A 21,847-nucleotide genomic window follows, 5' to 3' on the forward strand; every position below is an offset into this window, starting at 1 on the left:
GGGTCCGGTAATAGGGGCAAGCTGTGGGATAAGCAAGCCGGGGGGGGGGGGTGCAGACCCACACACGTTTGTCCAAAGAGTCTCAGTGGGACGGCTGTTATGTCCGGTCCGAAAGGCAAAGTTCAAAGCGAACAGCTGGATCCGAAGGCCGATGGCAGGTTGCCAGCAGTGACGGACGGCGGGGGGGGGGGCGTAACAGTTGTAGTAATGATGGGGGGGTTAGGGGCACCGATGGATCGGGGGGGGCTCCACGCCACACCCCCTGTGCCGCCGCAAACGCAAGTAAACCACAGTCAAACTCCCCCCCACAGGAGTATAATTCAGAAAATTATTCAGTCTTTCGGCCCCCTTTACGATGATTTGTAGCTTCCCTCCGTTGTTTCTCCTGTCTTCTGCAATCTTCTTCTCCAGCTGTGTTGGCTGTGTGCCAAGGCTTCAGGCATGCTGAGAATGTTGTAAAATCCGAGCTGCCAGCAAAACGGCTGGGTCTGGGGGTTTCCACTCCCCGCTCCGGACAGCAAAGTTGGCAATCTTCCCCCCCTTCTCCGGGGGGTGCAGCTGAGGCAAATAGCTGCGCCCAAAAGCAGGCGTGGAGGGGGGGCGGGTGCTGGCAGTAAGCTGGAGGCCGACCAGCACGTAAACGGCAAGAAGAAAATAATAACAAAAATCAAAACAAAGCAAAAAGCGTCTGGCCCGGTCGGAGGGGGGGACTAAGGCAGGTTCAAAAAGTAAGTAAAATCCAGGCCAGGTTTAGAAAAGAATAGAAAGCAGATAGCTGAGGAGCAAGCAAAGGATGTTCCGTTTCCCAACAGGGACGATTCCAGAACAATCAGGAACCTTCTGGAGACAATTAAGGCAGGCTGATTAGAACACCTGCAGCCAATGAAGAAGCTGCTAGAATCAATTAAGGCAGGCTAATCAGGGCACCTGGGTTTTGAAAAGGAGCTCACTTCAGTTTGTGGTGTGTGTGTGAGGAGCTGGGGGCAAGAGGCACTAGGAGTTGAGAGTGAGAACGTGGACTGTTGGAGGACTGAGGATACAAGCATTATCAGACACCAGGAGGAAGGTCCTATGGTGAGGATAAAGAAGGTGTTGGGAGGAGGCCATGGGGAAGTAGCCCAGGGAGTTGTAGCTGTTCCACAGCTGTTCCAGGAGGCACTCTAGACAGCTGCATTCCACAGGGCCCTGGGCTGGAACCTGGAGTAGAGGACGGGCCTGGGTTCCCCCCAAATCCTCCCAACTCCTGGTCAGAAACAGGTGGAGTTGACCTGGACTGTGGGTTCAGAAAAAATGGCCATGCTGAGGGCTGCTGTGAAGCTCTAAGGTGAGCAAATCCGCCAATAAGCGCAAGACCCACCAAGGTAGAGCAGGGACTTTGTCACATGAGTTATATTTGCAAAAAGTGAAGATATGGTACATTAACATATATTATCTTTTACAGGTCTGTTCATGTTTAAAAATATCACCCGTTAGTTTATTTATTTATTTTTACATTGAAGCACATGTTATAAAACCAGCAATTATTTTAAAACCACAGAGGGAAAAAATAAAAACAAATTGGAAGGGGGTGGAACCCCTAGACTGCATGATGCAGTGTTTTCTCTGAATTGCGGAAAGGATAAGCTAGAAGGCCTCACAGTTGTACCTAGGTTCACTAATATTGTAGGGATTTTTCCCAAGCCATTATCTGAGAGGAATCTATCATTCTTGAGGTCTCTTAAAAAGAAAGTTAAGAAGTTAATAAAGACTCTCCAAATGTCAGAAAACATCCTTAATGATCCTTCAGCCATCACAACCAGTGAATCGGCAGAAATTTTACTGCATGTGCCAGCCATAGCTTTCACGGGTGAAGAGAATCTAATCCAGTGTCTCATTCAAACCAGTGATATACAGAGCAGTTCTCCAGAGACTTGCTCAGAAAAGTCTTTGTTCTAATACAAATGGTATTGAAAGTGTGAACCAGATTTCTCAGCTAAAGCCATCTGGTATAAAATGTGGCAGAAATCAAATATCATTCTACTCTAAAGAGGGGGAAGAGTCATTTTATAAAACAAAGACTGGCAAGGAAAGGAGTGTACCGTGGACCTTAGCGTAGTTATCTCTTCAGTTTAATTTGTAGCTAGATGGTACAGCAACAGGAATGGATCGGCAAGCAATAGTCTACCTTAATGTGCAGTGTACCACTGCACACCTTTGGGAGGCAAAACTGAGGATTTCAGTGGGAGTATGCAAACCACCCAAGGTGTGTTTGTCCTCCCTCCCCCCCCCCAAAAAAAAAAAAGTGAGTGCACAAAATTAGACTCTCCTAAATCCATATGTAAGCATCTGTGTAAGTGGGTGGTTTCTCAAGTGTGCAGGGCACCCAACAGGTTTCTTTGCCGTCAGTGGGAGCTCTTGGGTACTCAGCATGTTGAGTTTCCACATTTGCTTCCTCCCTCCCATGTTTTATGTGGGTAATACTGATATCTGGGAAAGATCAGAGTCCCCTTCCATTGTGTTGGGTATTCCACAAAAAGAAGATGCTCAGATGTATCTAGTAGAAACTGTTCTTTTGCACGCTTCCTCCTGCTAATGTGTGTTTGAATGAGGCTGAGCTGTGTCATGCCTGTTTGTCCAAAATTCTGTTGTACCCAACCCTGGTGTAATGCCTAGTCAGATTCAGTGTACATGTAAGGGGACTGTTGCCCCCTTACTAACATTCAGTGGGGGTGTTTTAGTTGCAAGCTCCCAGTACTAAAAGGGGAAGGGCTGATGGGAAATCAGGACCCTGAGACTTCTAGACCCTAGGAACAATGGGGAGAGGCCAGTGCTCCAGGTCAGCCTGAATGACAGGGTGTCATAAATATAAAGGGAAGGGTAAACCCCTTTGAAATCCCTCCTGGCCAGGGGAAAGCTCCTCTCACCTGTAAAGGGTTAAGAAGCTAAAGGTAACCTCGCTGGCACCTGACCAAAATGACCAATGAGGAGACAAGATACTTTCAAAAGCTGGGAGGAGGGAGAGAAACAAAGGGTCTGTGTCTGTCTGTAGTCGTCTTGGCCGGGGATAGACCAGGAATGGAGTCTTAGAACTTTTAGTAAGTAATCTAGCTAGGTATGTGTTAGATTATGATTTCTTTAAATGGCTGAGAAAAGAATTGTGCTGAATAGAATAACTATTTCTGTCTGTGTATCTTTTTTGTAACTTAAGGTTTTGCCTAGAGGGGTTCTCTATGTTTTTGAATCTAATTACCCTGTAAGATATCTACCATCCTGATTTTACAGGGGGGATTTCTTTATTTCTATTTACTTCTATTTTTTATTAAAAGTCTTCTTGTAAAACACTGAATGCTTTTTCATTATTTTCAGATCCAAGGGTTTGGGTCTGTGGTCACCTATGCAAATTGGTGAGGCTTTTTATCCAACATTTCCCAGGAAAGGGGGAGTGCAAGTGTTGGGAGGATTGTTCATTGTTCTTGAGATCCAAGGGTCTGGGTCTGTAGTCACCTAGGCAAATTGGTGAGGCTTTTTACCAAACCTTGTCCAGGAAGTGGGGTGCAAGGTTTTGGGAAGTATTTTGGGGGGAAGGACGCATCCAAACAGCTCTTCCCCAGTAACCAGTATTAGTTTGGTGGTGGTAGCGGCCAGTCCAAGGATAACGGGGGTAATATTTTGTACCTTGGGGAAGTTTTGACCTAAGCTGGTAAAGATAAGCTTAGGAGGTTTTTCATGCAGGTCCCCACATCTGTACCCTAGAGTTCAGAGTGGGGGAGGAACCTTGACATGATCCCACCGCTGCCACCATGTCAAGGTTCCTCCCCCACTCTGAACTCTAGGGTACAGATGTGGGGACCTGCATGAAAAACCTCCTAAGCTTATCTTTACCAGCTTAGGTCAAAACTTCCCCAAGGTACAAAATATTACCCCCGTTATCCTTGGACTGGCCGCTACCACCACCAAACTAATACTGGTTACTGGGGAAGAGCTGTTTGGACGCGTCCTTCCCCCCAAAATACTTCCCAAAACCTTGCACCCCACTTCCTGGACAAGGTTTGGTAAAAAGCCTCACCAATTTGCCTAGGTGACTACAGACCCAGACCTTTGGATCTTAAGAACAATGAACAATCCTCCCAACACTTGCACTCCCCCTTTCCTGGGAAATGTTGGATAAAAAGCCTCACCAATTTGCATAGGTGACCACAGACCCAAACCCTTGGATCTGAAAATAATGAAAAAGCATTCAGTGTTTTACAAGAAGACTTTTAATAAAAAGAGAAGTAAATAGAAATAAAGAAATCCCCCCTGTAAAATCAGGATGGTAGATATCTTACAGGGTAATTAGATTCAAAAACATAGAGAACCCCTCTAGGCAAAACCTTAAGTTACAAAAAAGATACACAGACAGAAATAGTTATTCTATTCAGCACAATTCTTTTCTCAGCCATTTAAAGAAATCATAATCTAACACATACCTAGCTAGATTACTCACTAAAAGTTCTAAGACTCCATTCCTGGTCTATCCCCGGCCGAGACGACTACAGACAGACACAGACCCTTTGTTTCTCTCCCTCCTCCCAGCTTTTGAAAGTATCTTGTCTCCTCATTGGTCATTTTGGTCAGGTACCAGCGAGGTTACCTTTAGCTTCTTAACCCTTTACAGGTGAGAGGAGCTTTCCCCTGGCCAGGAGGGATTTCAAAGGGGTTTACCCTTCCCTTTATATTTATGACACAGGGCGAGCAGGCTAATCAGAGAGTTAGGAGGCCATGGAGGTCCCGTCCTCCGTGTGAACTGGAATTGCCTGGGTCAGACAGAGTGGGGCCGAGCTAAGGAGAAAGCAGGGGGCCGAGCTGAGCTGGGAAGCAGAGCTGGGCCAGATCCAGAGAGAGCAGACCCTGTCCTGGGAGCAGAGCTGCAGCCCCAAAGCCAGAGGCACAGCCCAGAGAGAGCAGACTTGCCTGGGAGCAGAGCTGCAGCAACCAGAGCCAGAGGGGCCAGAAAAGCAGCCCAGGAAGCTGGGAGCAGAGTCACAGAAGCAGCCTGCAGAGCAGACCTGTCCTGGGAGCAGAGCTGCAGCAACCAGAGCCAGAGGGGCCAGAGAAGCAGCCCAGGGAGCTGGAGGCAGAGCAGCAGCAGTGCTGAGGAAGAGTGGAGCTGGGGCTGGAGCAGTCTGGAGCTGAGTGCGGTGATCAGCTAAGGAGAGCGAGGGGGACCCTGGGCAGCGGGCCCAGCACTGGGAGACGCCTCAGCCAAGAGGCTCTGCAGGCCAGGCTTGGATCATAACCCCGACAGGGCGGGGGCGACGCTGGGAAGAAGGGACCTACCACTTAGAGCCTGAGAGTGTGTGGCCACCGCCAAAGCAAGTGTCCAACCCACTTGTAGCATCCCTACAGCACAGCCAGGGCCTGAGAAGAAGGCCTGGGACGTACAAGGAACAGACTGTGAACTGCCCGGACGTTCCAGAGACACTGTTTGTGATGTTCCCGGCTACAGAGCAGGTTGATGTGTTTCCTTTAACCATTCCCATTTTTTCCTAATTTTGAAAAGAATAATTGTTGATTAAATAACTTGCATTTGCTTTAACTTGCTTGTAATGGTCAGTGGGTCAAAGAAGTGCCCAGGGCAGGGATAGTACGCCTGAGTGGGAACACCCTAGCCCTTGTGCTAGGTGACCACAGCAGGGTTGGGGGTCGAGGCCCCCAGGAATCCTGGGCCCAGCCTTGTTGGGGTTACGAGGACTCTGCCAGACAGGAGAGTGGAAGGGGAGTCCTCAAGGGCAGTTAGGCCACTGGGTAAAGGAAGTGGGAGTGAGGACTCGGATCCTTTCGCTAGCCCACTTCACTGGGGTAGTGCAGAAGCCAGGAAAGTTCCCCACAGTAGCGGGACTATACCCCAGCTTACATACACACCACTGGTGGCAGCATGTAGTGTGCAAGTAGTGCAGTGAAATACAGGCTGCATCCACACTGCGGTGTGTAGCTACCTGTGTCAGTGAAAGGCTCTCACAGGGAGGAAGCATAGGAAAAGGCTGAGCCTTTCCCCACTCCCAGAGCCTTGTTCTGCAGATCGGGACACTAAAAACAGCTGTGTAGATGGGGAGGCATGGTTTTGAAGAGTAGAGAATTGTGTAGAGTACATACCCACACCCTTCAGGTCTGTCCTTATTCACCTAAGCTGTGCCTCAAAGTCTATATGCTAGGGCAGCTGTGCAAGTAAATACAGTACATGGTGATGAGAGAAGCGCGCCGGGCAAATGTACCTTTATAGCTGTTCTCATTGGTTGACTTGGAGAGGCTTGCTGAAAAGACATTTCACCTCACCAACACAAGTGACCTGAACTAGATGTGGTGCATAGGCACTGCCTGGGTCCGCTTTGCAGGAAGAAACTTAGACAAAGAGGAAAGAAGGCAGGGATGGGAAATCAGTATTTGAGCAGTACCATTTGTAGCAACCTTCATGGAACTTGGAGGGAGGAGCACAAGTTACAGGAGGGGAGAGTTTGGAGGAAGCACCAGGAAGTGCAAAACAATAGCTGCCATTGTAGTAATCTCTGTGAATAGTTCTTTTAATACAGAACCAGTTTAGTTTTACAAGCAGGGAGTCCTTTAATTTTATTACCCAGCATGAGGTATATGAAACACCATCCAGTATGCCAGCACATTGTGTGTGTGCAGTTTCCAAGAATCACTTCTGCATGTAATCAAGAGCACAAGCTGGTGGACAATCTGCTAGATGAGTGGTTAATGAGCTTCTCTTCCTTTCCTCTTCATTCATGGTCTCAGATAACTGGGCCAGTATTGGAGTGTACAGCACTTTCTAAGGGGCCTACATGTGCACTTTGTATTGCACACATCACAACAATAAGAACGAACCCATTGAGGATGAAAAACAACAAAATGGACCACTCACAACATTTGTGGGATTAGCTTTTTGATGTGTCATGATGTAAAAAATAATGAGTCCCAGGAAAGCCACTTATTTGGCTTGAGGTCTGTTCCCAACTTTGCCAGTAAGATTCTCAGTGACCTTGAGTGAGTCACTTCTCCTCTCTCTAACTATTTCCCTTCCTACCCTTTGACATCTCTTTAGACTTGAGAGTAGGAACTGTCTCTTACTGTGTTTGTACAGCACCTAGTGCAGTGGGGCCATTACCTTTATTGGGACCGCTAGGATATATGGTAATACAAACAACAACTTTTTAAAAATGTCTATAAACACTACTGTATTTAGTCAAACATTTAATATTTAATTATCAGGTTTTTTAGTTTTACATGAGACAAATCTTTCAGTCTTTGGGTTGACATTAAACTATCTGAGTTGGCAGAGGACAGCTGGACTGCATTTATCAATATCACAATTAGGTGGAGTAGATAGTTCAAGGCTGTTTCTGATCTATCTACAATCTGCCCTTGGCTTATTCAGACAGTGAGATACACTGAGAGATACTTGACTCTGTAGAGTTCTCTCTTCTGTTTTGCGGACTGAAATTTTACAGACAAGCATGTTAATGGGTAATTTTCTTCACCAGAGAATTTTTGCTTTATATTTTGAATTAATGTTAGCTTTATACATGCTGGTAGAAGCCTAGATAGTTTTGTGAAATGTGAGTTACTCTTTCATACCAGAACCTGTTCTCACCAGATGCTACATAGACTTTCAACCAAATATATAATAAGTAATACTATTATCCTGTTTTCATTCCTAGTTAAGAATGGGGAAGGGCAACGTTTAAGTTAGGGAACTGACAGATAGTTAAGCACAGTTCATGACACAAAATGGTGGTATTAACACTTGTTTACCATAAGTGGATTGTTTTTCCAGGATCTATGTGCAGACATGCATGTAGGGGTGGAGGCATGTCAAATGCCTCTGTGGCACTGTCCTGCCTGGGTCCAACCATGGAGGGGAAGCATTGCACACACTGTTCCCCTACTCACATTCTACATGCCCCATGAGAATTGTGCCCAAAATTGTGCATTTTCTCTTATATGGCTCCCTTCGGTGTCCCACAATTCTCCGTTGAGGAGGTGTCCCAGAAACTGAGCTAGGCAGAAGAAACCCTAGGATTGGAGGCTGGCCCAGTGATAAAGCAGGTTAGGAGGAAGAAGAAAGACAAGTGATTCAATCCACAAAACAACTTAGCCACCTAAATCCCATTTTTAGGCAACAGTGCTATCCTCAAAACTCCTGCTCAGCTGCTACCTAATGCTGTAGGTACCTAAACTCACTCACATCCCTTCTTCCCCTCAGGAGAAAGTGAGGACTTGAACCAAGAATCTCTCACATTCCAAGAGTGTCCTGTCCACTAGGTGAAAGGTTATAGGGGAGCTGTTCATCCTCTTTCGCCTCTCCTTCCTATCCCTTTGTCTTTCAGGTATATGGTCCAAAGTTACACTAATGTAAGTTGGGAATAATTCCATTCACAGTGTAAAACCTGTGTGACTGACAGGAGAATCACAACCAATGTACAGTTTTACCTTGATTCCCGCCGCCCCCATCTATAAAATTGAAAGGTACATTCTGACGTAGATGAAAAAAAACTGCAGTATCTTTCATCTTATGCCAAAATATCTCAGTTATCACCAGGCAACACATGCTTAAGGCAACATAGTAAAATTGCATTTTAAGGTATTTTCTGTTTTGTGTGAAATTTTATGCATCAATCTTATGGCCAAACTCATGAAGAAATTGACAAACATTTTGGATTTCACGAGTTTTCCATACCTGATGGATGCCACATTGTTACCATGTAATAACATGTATTGTTAAGTAGTAATGACTTGTTAAATAGCGTATTACTAATGTAGCCATAATACTGTTGATTTGTGTATTGTTGGTTCCCTGCTAACTTTGGGGTATTTTTATTTTGCTACACACATTACAGGTAGCTAATTCAGATTTCCTCATATTACTGTTTTATGGATTAACCAAGACTTTAATATTAATGAAGTTTACACAACAGGCTTACACAACAGGTAAAATTTGTTCTCTTAACTTCCTGTAAAATGAAAAGAAAAACTTTTTCCTACATTTCCAGGTAAGTTTTCTTTGGATTTTCTGAGTAAGATTCAAGCGTAGCTATAGAAAGACATCTTAGGTAAATAACTACACCATATTATTTTGTATCTTTAAAAAATATAAAATAAGAATCTATTTATAATTGGAGCAAAATAGCAGATAATTCAATTTCAGAGTTTTGACCCCAAAGTTTTGTCCCTTATTTGAAAAGTGGTGGGTTGGGTTTTTTCAATTTTTCTGTATAGTTTTTTTTTTTTAAATACTAGACTTTGAAATGATTTCAGCTACTTTTTATATATCTGAATAGAATACATTCAGATGCAGTGATTAGATTGATATGCAGTATTCCAACAAACTATATCTCCAGTCTCAGGGGTGTAGTTTAATTGTGCCTTATGTTGTGGTTTTAAATAAAAAAATCATATATTGGAATGTATGAAAGTCCATTTTAGTCTTACCAAATTACAAATATAACCATGTCTCTCCATATATATACTTTTCTTTCGGTTTAGGTATACCTCTGCCAATATTTCCCTGCAAATTACTTTTTAATTTCTTTATTTGATTTCTTCTTGCCTACCTTCCACTCCCATACTCTTAGGCCCCCATTGACCTACATTTACATAATTGAACACTTTGGACCATATACCTGAAAGACAAAGGGATAGGAAGGCAAGTTATATATAACAACTTGTGATAGCAATACTGTGGGCCAGATCCTCAACTATACCAGGTAAAACTAGCTGAGGATTTGATTGTATGGGAGCTCTTCAGAGGCTCAAAAAGCACTTAAATGCCAAACTCGTCTTTACATTCAAAGGGAATTGGGTACCTAACTGTTGGCTAAATTCCATGCACTCTTCAGGCAAATGGTAGGATTATAAGTGAGTAATGTAATAAGTAAAGTGGAGAGAGAGAGAATGGGGAAAAAAGGGATAGGTGGAGGATGGAGAGAGACTGCCTGTAAAGGTAGCCAAGAACAGCAAATATATTCCGCGTCAGCAGGCCCAGAAGGCACACATTGCAGAAGTGCTTTGTGAACTTGTACTGCCACTTGGCATGGTTTCCAAATGGCTGATTTTTGGCTCGGTCACTGCACATTGGTTAATCTTCCTATCTAATCAGTTAGCTTCTCCTCTTCATAGGAGAAAAGAGTCACTGGCTCTGTTTTGTTTTCCAAATTACTGTTGCATTAGCACTGGCAGATGACCAGGCTTTTCAAGTGGCTCCTGGTCCAGTTAAAATGCTGATAGAATAATGTATATGTTGGCAGCACTGCATGAGACGTGTGTCAAAAGCAAATGGGGGTGGGGAGAGAGAAAAACATCTATTCAATGCAAACATAGACCACACTATGATGATGGATCACATGATTATGGGCCTGGTCAAGGGCCCACCAAAGTTAATGAAAGACTTCTCTTGACTTCAATCAGCATTGGACTAGGTCCATAAAAACAATAAAATACAGGTGGCAATAGATTAACTGGTTCATATGTTTTCAGACAGTACATTTTGTCTCTGTCCTGCATGGATTTGAAGAACATCCAAGTATATTCAAAGCTATGCATGACGCAGTGGAAAAAAAAGACGGGGGAAAAACCAAACTAGCCAACCCAGATCTAGCCCTAGAGAATTCTCCTTAATGTGTGTGATTCAGCATGTGTCCCTTTAAAGGAAAGGCAGTTTCATTTTCAGGTCATATGCTTCCATCTCAGCGTAGAGATGTTCATAGAGTCAGTGAAGAAGTGAGTGATCAGGGTCACGGGGAGAGGTGTCTCGAAAGTATATCTGGCTGTTGATGACGAACTGGAAACTACAAAATCTAAATATTTTATGCTAGGTAGTAACAGCTGTGCTTGTGACACTGCAGACTCATCTGCAACACATGCCCGTTGCTGTATTAAAATGTGCTGGGACTCAGGATGAATGCATTGGTGAAACAGCCAATTCCCAACTACTTCTGAGGTATATCTTGGAAATGTGTTATCTGTGAGTGTGCCAGTGTCAAGCAGTCACAACTGCTGCACAGCAGCTGCTCTACAAACTCTGCTGGGTTTCTGCCTGCGCTTTGCAAGAGATTACAATTCAGGAAAATGTAGAAGTTTTTATCCAATCATATTTAGAGCTTAAAACATGTCTAGGCTCTGAAATCTGATAAGTTGGCTTGCTTGAAATATTAAAACAAAACAGATTTCCTATGGCCTATTTTTGGTTATTGAATGGCTTACTACAACAGGTAAATGAGAGAGGGAGTTTGGGAAGCAATAGGAAGTTTGATACTCGGCTGAGTGTTTGTCTTGAAATCATGAGAATACTATTAGGATACACGGGGGAAGGGAGGGAGATAAAGGTATGTGCATGGTTTTGATTCCATAATTCAAAAAGATGAGGTCCTACCTCCTAAATGAGGATAGCAAGTATGTTGCAGTCAAGATTTGCCTTTTGTTAAAGTAAGTGGGCCCACAATTTTTTTTTTCAATTGTCATGGAAAGTCCTTTCCATTCAGAGCATTTGTCAAGAAGAAATAGATTATGACTGATGTCAATGGGCCCAATTCTCAGCTGGTGAAATTCAGCATAGCTCCACTGACTTCAGTGAAGCATTGTCAAATTACACTAGAGACAACCTTGCTCAAAGTTTGAAAAAAATCTGGGAGTTTCAGAGGAAGAAAGTCTCTAACCTTGAATTACTTTATAAGAGCAGAGTGTTTGTTGTTCAATAAATGCACCTGACTTTGTCAATTGAATATATGAATAGTCTGCAGTTGTGGTTCTTGCATTATTTCCCTATGCTGAAAACAGTTGAGGTCTCTCAGATACAGCAGAGTGGTAACGGTTACAAATGATGGTGTTTTAATGGTGTCCCCCTCTACTTCAAAGTTAGACCATAATTCATTTAACATAGGCAATGGCTAAATACTGTATATTTAGACAAAGACTACAGTGAACTACAGCAAACTGCTCAATAAATATATTTAAAATCATATTACGATAGGTAAATAATACAAAGATGATAATGGAGCTTTCTGAAATAAAGGTATGATTAGATCCGAGTGAACCATTGATAGCATACAGCTTTTTTCAGTCCGTGAATTGACAGCAGATGATGTCTCATAGAGAAATGAGCTATTTTTTTCACTTTATTTTCATCAATTTCTTTATTTTGCAGCTTGTATGATCTGTAGTGGGTAACGGCTGTGCATGAACCATTTCAGAGTAACAGCCGTGTTAGTCTGTATTCGCAAAAAGAAAAGGAGTACTTGTGGCACCTTAGAGACTAACCAGTTTATTTGAGCATGAGCTTTCGTGAGCTACAGCTCACTTCATCGGATGCATGAACCGTTGAACCTCTGCATTTGGTACTTGGCTCCACTCATTCTCTGCCCTAGTTATAGATCTGTAATATGGTTCCCAAAGTTAGCATGTCATACCTGTAATCAACACACATTTCTAAAATAGACTTGACTCAAACTTTTAAGGTTCTAATTTATTTTTTGCTTTATTATTTTTTGTTTCCATATGCACTTTGTACCTAAAGCTTTGAGCCAGAACTTGAACTGTACAGCATGAAATACCACTAGAAAAGCAGTATTTCTGATTAGACTGAGCACATTTCTGGTTTTATTCTTGTGATATTTCCAATGAACACATGCAGACTTAAGAGCTTTAGCTAAGCTTGAACAATGCCAAAACTGCTTTGTGCTTATCTGGACCCACTCCTTCTCTGAAGTTCAAGTTTGCTCCCTTGCTTTAATATAGTTGTACAATTGCCTTTGTTGTGGTTGCCTTCTTTCTCTTTGCTGCCATGAAACTTGCAAAGTGTCAATGACAGTGTCATCTTCAAGATGTCAGCCTCATTTTTCTGTGCATATCTTGCAACATTTAAAATAAGGTAAAAAAGAGAGAACTCTAACATTGTGTACCAGACATGCAAGATTATTTCACTATTACAAATGTTTCAAAAACATCTGTCTTTTGTTCAGTAAAAACAACATTTCTTTGAGCCATCTCTCTGCTTTTGGATTCTGGAAATGGCATTTATCTGGGGAAAAATGGTTTTTCCTCTTATATTTGTGTACCAAATTATAGATGGATTTAGTACAATGTACAGCAGTGCTGAAAGGAAAATTCATTTATCTTAGATTAGACATGGTGGGACAGATGCATGTAGCTAAACTGAGTTACACCAGCTGAAGATCTTGCCTGGTATTCTGTCCTCCCCTGCTCCTTTTGGAACTCCCCACTGCCAGGCTTGGGCAGTATTTTTAACAAATGGTATTTCATCAAAAATATCTTGCTTGAGTTCACAGAACATTCATGAATAGCAAGAAATCAAAGACATCCGAGGTTTTCTGAAGCTTTCATTGTACCTGTTATATTAACTTTGAAAATGCTTTTTCAGGACAGGTTTTGGTTTATTTTTGCATTTGAAATGGATGGACTGTTGCAGTTTTTAACAAAGTCTCATTTTATTTGCTAGTCTCTTGATTATTTGAACCTACACCAAGTGGTCAGGAGGGTTGACAGAAACCACTCAGACTGTTTCTCAGCTCAGAGATGGCACACACCAACCCAGGGAGAATAAAACTACCACTAGCAGGGAGCGCTCTTTGTACTTCTTCAGAGAGGGGTTGTCAAGGTTCCTTCCCCACTCTGAACTCTAGGGTACAGATGTGGGGACCTGCATGAAACCCCCCTAAGCTTATTTTTACCAGCTTAGGTTAAAACTTCCCCAAGGTACAAGCTATTTTACCTTTTTCCCTTGGACTTTATTGCTGCCATCACCAAGCGTCTAACAGATATATAACAGTGAAAGAGCCCACTTGGAAACGTCTTTCCCCCCCCAAATCCGCCCCAAACCTTATACCCCCTTTCCTGGGGAAGGCGTGATAAAAATCCTCACCACTTTGCATAGGTGAACACAGACCCAAACCCTTGGATCTTAAGAACAATGAAAAAGCAATCAGGTTCTTAAAAGAAGAATTTTAATTGAAGAAAAAAAATAGAAGAATCACTTCTGTAAAATCAAGATGGTAAATACCTTACAGGGTAATCAGATTCAAAACATAGAGAATCCCTCTAGGCAAAACCTTAAGTTACAAAAAGACACAAAAATCGGAATATATACATTCCATTCAACACAGCTATTTTATCAGCCATTTAAACAAAACAGAATCTAACGCATATCTAACTAGATTCCTTACTAAGTTCTAACACTCCATTCCTTTTCTGTTCTCTGCAAAAGCATCACACAGACAGACACAGACCCTTTGTTTTTCTCCTTCCTCCTACCTTTTAAAGTATCTTGTCTCCTCATTGGTCATTTTGGTCAGGTGCCAGCAAGGTTATCCTAGCTTCTTAACCCTTTACAGGTGAAAGGGTTTTTCCTCTGGCCAGGAGGGATTTTAAAGGTGTTTACCCTTCCCTTTATATTTATGACCAAGGCAGACACATTTTTGTTCTGTATTCTCAAGACTTTCTAGGATTTTAAAGGGATAGTGGCTCCTTACCTGGAAATCTCAACGCCACTTAAGATGTTGGAGGCAAGAATAGACTATCCAAAGATGCTGTTCTTACACGCCTGTTGATGCAGATGAAATAACTCTTTATGCAGTAGAACTGCACCAGTTCTTCTTTGTTCACAGCTCTGAAAGATCAGAGAAGTGGAAAGACATGGTGGTGGGTGTGACACTCTGAACCTCAAAGTAGCACCCTGGAATCCCCATATTCACCACTGTAATATTATTATGATATGTTTTGTACAACGTATGACTTGTCAGGTATCATTTTGTAAGTCTTGATCTGTTGAACAACAATAATCTGTTGGATTGTATGTACTATCATTGTATATGGAGTTATGAAGTACTACTATATGCGCTACTGAAATATATTGTAAGATTTGGAACACCCACAGCCAGCCTTTCAGTTTCAGCAAAGGAATAGCCATCAATAGCCAGACAGTAGGATGGAAAGTGGTCCCAGCCTGTATACTGAGGAACTGTAACCTGCTTGTACTATCTGCCAGGGTGAGAAAAGCTGTTTGATTCAACTCTTGCTTCGACTAAAAGTTTAGGATTTAGAATGCATGTTTACTTTTTATTTTCGTAAGGTAACGATCTCTGATCTATATGCCTACCACATATAATCACTTAATATCTATCTTTCTGAAGTTGTTAAACTTATTTTAATGTTTTATCCTTACCAGTGAGTTTGTCAAAGGTGCTTGGGAAATCTGCTCAGGTTATAAAGTCTGTTGCATGTTCACTTTCCTTTGAAGAAGTGGCAGACTAGGTAATGAACTGTCCAGGCTTCTGACCAGTGCAAGACAGTAGAGTTCTGGGGTGCTGGGGAGAATTGGCTGGAGCCTCTCTATTGCTGGTTCATGAATAGCTGGGAGATCATTCATGTAGCACACTTGCATGTGTCCCTACCTGTGTGTGTCTATGTAAGTGAAGTGCCTGTCAGAGGCTTGGAGTTTGACATCAGCCTCACTGTGTGAGAGGCAGCTCAGGTTGGTGGGTTTCAAGGCTCAGTGGTCCCCCAGCCCAGGTTGCACCCTGGGGACCCAGTCACAGTGGGCACATGCCCCATGCCGTAAGTAAATGACTAAGATACTTCTGGACTGTTTTAAATGTTATAACAACATTTTAGGTTTCCCGACTTTACTTTTCATTCTCATCATCCTTAAAGAATGGGGTGGCTAGAATTTTCAATAGCGCTTCATCTTTGGCCATGCTACTTTTACAAGGTTCTAGGTGGTAGGTGGAACTACTGTTTGGAATCTTATTTCTAATAAACTAAGCTGCAGCAACTGTGTCCTGTTAATACAAACCTCATATTCTATGTCTCTTTAAGCCAAACTTTTGCTGTTCAACATTTTGAAAAATCTTTTGAGTATAATTTATCAACACCCGAAATGCTAGTACAGGACAAGTAATTGTGGGTGAATATTCAGATAGTTTTATATAGCTACATTTTTTCCAGCAAATAGAAATTTTTCACATTACTGTGAAACTACTATTAATACTGAAGAAATTTCAACTTTAGTTTAAGGGCTAGAAATTAGATATTATTTTAAACCTTTAAGAAGACAGTCTTTGAGACAGAGATAATTCATTTGGCCATAGGAAAAGAACTGTGGAGAAAATCTAGGTAAGCTATATACAATTTCTTCCTAAATGCTAAAGGTTTTAAATAAAGGTCTGTGAATTATTTACAATTGGAATTTACTCTACACAAATTATTTTAAAATAATGCTTGCAATATTGCTATTAACAGTTTCTGCATGGTTATATAGACATTATCTGAAACATTTTCATCTTATGCTGTATAAACTTTGTTCTCATCTGTGTTAATTAGTTTCCCAAATATCACTGTTAGGACTGTAATCTTCCTGATATGTTTTATGGAAGCGGTCCTTGTTAGTTTACATCCTTTTTGCTCTGGGATCTTGAGCAGGGTTTATTCCAGATATCCTTCCTTCATTTCTTATTTACAAATGTTGATAGTTGCTTCACTTATCTTGGATAGATTGTTAAATTCCCAAACAGTAGTTAAAACCGATAGGGCTCATGCAGGGGGGAAAGTAAAATGCAGATCTTACCAATATGAGGATGCTCTGTCCCACCCGGAAGGGGGGGTGGCCTCGGGCGGAAGGGGCGGGGCTGGGGGTTCAGCATCCCACAGCCATTCCAACTGCGCTCCCTGGCCCACACCGCCCGGGGCTCCAGTGGCGATTTAAAGGGCCCAGGGCTCTGGCTGGCGCTGCTGCAGTAGTGACAGTGGCAGCCGGAGCCCCGGGCCCTTTTAAATCGCGGCCCCAGCGCAGCTACTTCTTTTGCCACCCCCCCCCCGTCAGCGGCCATGGGGAGCAAAAGGGGCTGCGATATTAAATACATTTTTTTTTTGCGGGGGAGAGGGATAGCTCAGTGGTTTGGGCATTGGCCTGCTAAACCCAGAGTTGTGAGTTCAATCCTTGAGGGGACCATTGAGGGATCTGGGGCAAAAATTGGGGATCGGTCCTGCTTTGAGCAGGGGGTTGGACTAGATGACCTCCTGAGGTCCCTTCCAACCCTGATAGTCTATGATTAAAGTGCTGCCACAGCATCACTTTAACATAGCTGCCCCTTTTGTGCCCCCCATCAGCAGCCCTGCGGCCCTGCTTTTACCAGCCCTTACCCCCTTACTTTCACCCCTGGGCTCATGTTGAAACCAACACAAAATGGTACATACCATTCCACACAAGTGACTGTAACGTCGATACCTGTGCATCATATTTGAATTGTGTGTCTAAGGCTGGGTTGCCTTAAGGGAACTGTGTTGTTGGCTTCTGGGTGACCAGTAAGGTATTATAGAAGCTGTTTTGTGCTGGCTTGGTAAACCTAAGTATTGGAATATTGACCAGCTTTGCGGGCTGTTCGCCCCATTCTTTGCAGTTGACCCTAATTAAGTAATCTCAGTGTGGTTACATCTATATAGAATAAGGTAGAAGGGTTAGTATTTTGAAATCCCTCCTCTCCCTCCCACCCTCGGCTGCATCATTCCTGGCTCTCTAATTACATGTCAGATGGTTTCTGCCTCAAAAACTTACAATATAAAGAGACCTGTCTAAGGATGGGAGAAAAGAAGTAGTGATACCCCCTTATTTATAGTTGGGGAAACCGAAGATCACAAAGATTGACTCGCTGAAAATTGTAGTTTGTGGGTTTCCTGGAGCTAGATTGCAGACTGTGAGACTCAATCTGATGTTTTAGCCATAAGGTTATCCTCCATGTCAGACTACTGCAGTCTGTAAATATTAATAAATTTTGTTATGAAAGCAAGGGTTAAAGCTGAATGAGGTATTGATAGCTAGAGTTGGGAAATTGAATCTTTATGTAGAGAGGGTCTTGAGAGTTAACATCATTGGCTTCTGACATTTAAAAATGTTTAGTTTCTTTTCTTTAAAAGTTTGGAGACTACATTTAGGATTTATCTTTTGTTCTTGCCTAACAAATAAATAAATTTATAGGAGAGCCCTTGGGGCCTCTGGTTTAACCACTTTTTTTTTAAGTGTTCCTATTAAAGTATTTTAAAGGGCTGTTTTATTTATAGGAGCTAAATTAAAAATCATTAATGCTATTGATTGTCATGGCAATAGGGTGGAACCCTAAGGGCTTTATCCAGCTCAATGTGGCTGAAGTTTTCTGAGTTCTGCAGCCTATCGAAAGCTCTGAATACTGGCTCTACGGCACACTGATCTATTCAAGGGGGAGCTTCAGCATTCTGAAAGTCAAAGGGACAAATAATTCACTCCTATGAATATACCCAAGGAGGGGGAGAGTTTTCTCCAGCTCTTCCCCTATGAGAGCAGGGACTTTAGAGAGTTGGGGTGTGCCTGCTTCCTTTTGCCTACCTTGTGATGCTTCTCAGGGTACCCAGGACCAAAAGTCAGTTTGTTACCCCCTGCCTCTAATGAGAGGGGATCTTTCTTATGGTAGCTGGGTATCAGCTTCCAGGCCGTCAGCCCCTGAAACACTCTCCTCTGGGCTTATACCAGCCCTTCCTTTACCAATGTTCATCATTGGAACACATGACCCCAGTGACCAACTTCTACTCTATGTCCCTACAGAATGCTTTCAGTATGAATACATTCCTTATATATTACCCATACATCCATCTCTCAATGACTGAGTTTTGAAAAGTTACAAGATTCCTGTGGATACCTTACATTTTACTCCTTCAGGATAACTGTACTCTAAGACATGTTTGATGTAGTGAGTTTGTCTGGTTTTAGGTGGAACAGGGGACCCTTTGTCAAACGGTCTCTGTTATATAACCCAATCTCATAAATCCATGAGATCCCAGGGCAAAGGGAGACTCGGTTCTATGGGAGGAGCTTTTCCTCTGTTCTGGCAGGGCTAATGCATGAGCTAGATTCCCTGAGCTGAGGGATCCTAGACTGTCAGTTCCCTCCATTCAGGAAAGCAGAATGGACAATTGGGTCTCTAAATAGCCTGTTCACTAGGGATCTGCAGAGAGCAACTTCTGGGAGGGTCAGTTGGAGGATGCCTCATGAAGTTGCATTCCCTGCCTGATTCCACAACTCTCCATTATCTGTGCTTACCTCCTCCCAACACACTCAGGACAAGTCTACGCTTCCTTGCTATACATCAGTGAAGCTGCATTGGTGGAACTGTGCTGCTGTAGCTTGTCTGGTGAAGACAGGCTATGTTGACCGGAGTGGAGAGCACTCTCCAGTCAATATAATTACTCCACCTCCACAAGAGGTGGAAGCTGTGTTGGGAGGAGAGCGTCTCTCACAGACATAGTGCAGTGTGGAAAGCGCTTAGTCACGGTAACTTACTTCACTCAGCATGTAAAAATGACCCCTTTTCCCTCCTGAGCTATGTAAGTTAAATTGACTTAAGTGATATTGTAGACCAGCCCTCAGGTAGTGAATTAATTGGAAGGTTTACATCAACTCTTTCTCTGGACAGGGATGTGTCCCAGAAGGCATACCGACTTTTTAAAGTAACTGCTTCTGACGGGGTATATCTTCCACCCTAAATCACCAGAGCCCCCTCACCCTCAGTTATTATTTCTTCAGATTTATGTGTCTGGGTGGGGGAGGGAGAAAATGAATGTGACAGGCATAGTGCTGTACAGACCAGGGAGAATCAGTTAATTTATTAGAGGGTAATTTACTGAATGCTTGGCATCTCTTCAGAATATTCCCTTGAGCCCAACTGATACGTAACTCTGGCCCCAAAAGGGGTCAGTCATACTGTCTACAGCTATGTTACGAGCCTAAATGAGGATTACAAGGCAGTTTCTGAGGAGTTGCTACCCCTCAGCAACACGAGTAGTCTTTGTCACTGTGTAAAGTATGTCAGGCTAGTGGAGATTCCCTTGGCCACCAAACATAAAGATGTTTTTGGCTGGATAAAGTTGAGAATGGTTCCTAAAATCTACAAAGAAAGAGAAATGATTTTCTTAGGATATGTCCTTGATTTCTCCCCACCTCCTTCTCTCCCCCTCCCGCCGACCCCCCTTATTACTTCTGCATTAGTTTGAAATTCCTGTTTAGACAAAATGTTTTAATTCCCTTGGTATCTCAGTTTCTTTCCAATGAAGTGAATTTGAGTTCCCTCCTCTCCACCTGCACACAAATAAGTTCAGTTACAAAAGCAGTTCGGAGGCAGTAAGCATGGTTCAGTGTGGTTCATGGTTCAGAGGTATTATCCCCATCTTTCTCTAAAAACATAGGAGATAAATAACATCACAAAAACCTTCCTGGAAAGTGAGAGAGGAAGACGATTGTGGATCAAGGTTGGGAAAGGATATAAAGGAAAGATTATGGCATAATTTTCTTTGAATTTCCTGGCAAACTGAATCTAAGTCTCAGGATTGGTGCTTTACAAGGGGCAAATGTTGGACGGGGTCATTAACAGCTCATATATAGATGGTGTGGGGCACCGTTCCCCATCCTCCCAAGTAAAACGAACACAGGAGGAGGGGGTAAATGTGTGTCACTAAATACAAATTGTGAACACAATAAATCGGTAGCAGCCTGCTATAGATTTGTAGTGTTCAGAATTCATATAGTAGCAGGGCATTCTTTTCCATGGTCGCAGTGGCACATGTGCAGACTGCATAGTGAACATCTGACAAGAGGCAAGCTGTAGAAATTTTGAGTGGCGTTTGGGGTGCTGGCTTCACTACCCAAGCCACAGGCTGCAGTACCTGTGGATCACTAACTTCTCCATATATGGATCCAGCTGACGTGCTCCAGAAGGTAGCTAGAGCCAATTAACATAGTCCAGCAGGATTTCCAGAGGACAGGTACAGTGCTCTACAGTCATTGTTGCCTGTGGCTTGAGTGGTGAATCCAGTGCCCCAAACCCCACTCAAAATTGGCGCTGCTCACCTCCTATCAGACATTAAGTGTGCAGTCTGTGGGGAGGAGAAGCTGGAGGGGCAGGAGGGAATATGGCAGAGGTGGAGGAGGAGCATGATCCTCCCAGGAAGAAGGTCCAGGCCTGGTGCTAGCCAAGATAAGTAAGGGCCCTAGGCAGTAGAGGAGGGCAACTTTCCCTTTCTCCATGTTTGGAGGTGGATGGTGGTGGATGGGGGCAAGTGGGCATGCTTTTTTTTCTGCTATGCCCCAATTGCCTGAAATTTCACAAGTTGCCACTGGCAGGGGTGGGTTTATACCACCTTTCCTCCTGTAGGAATTCTGGGACTGCCCCACAATTGATGCAGCTCTTAGCATAAACCAAAGCATCCTTAGGGCTGCTCTAATTTATGCCTTTCAGAATTGGTCCTTATGATCCAATCCACTCTCTGAGCATCAGCCAGAGCACTGTGCACTCCAGCTCTGTCCCTTCCATCCCTGGCACATTTCCTCTCATCCCTTCTCTTATCATCCATACTCTAGCAGCACTAAGTACCCATAATCATTTGAGGATTAGGCTCCCAGAGCCTACTTAATGCACTAGCTAAATGTGCACATGCCTAGGGTACACCACTATTTCAGTGCAAAGGTGCTGAAGCAAGCAATATCTTAAAAAGAAAAGGAGGACTTGTTGCACCTTAGAGACTAACCAATTTATTTGAGCATGAGCTTTCGTGAGCTACAGCTCACTTCATCGGATGCATACCGTGGAAACTGCAGCAGACATTATATACACACAGAGATCATGAAACAATACCTCCTCCCACCTCACTGTCCTGCTGGTAATAGCTTATCTAAAGTGATCATCAAGTTGGGCCATTTCCAGCACAAATCCAGGTTTTCTCACCCTCCGCCCCCGCCCCCCAAACTCACTCTCCTGCTGGTAATAGCCCATCCAAAGTGACGGAAATGGCCCACCTT

Source organism: Lepidochelys kempii, chromosome 1 (genome assembly GCF_965140285.1).
Source record: "Lepidochelys kempii isolate rLepKem1 chromosome 1, rLepKem1.hap1, whole genome shotgun sequence".
NCBI lineage: Eukaryota > Metazoa > Chordata > Testudines > Cheloniidae > Lepidochelys > Lepidochelys kempii.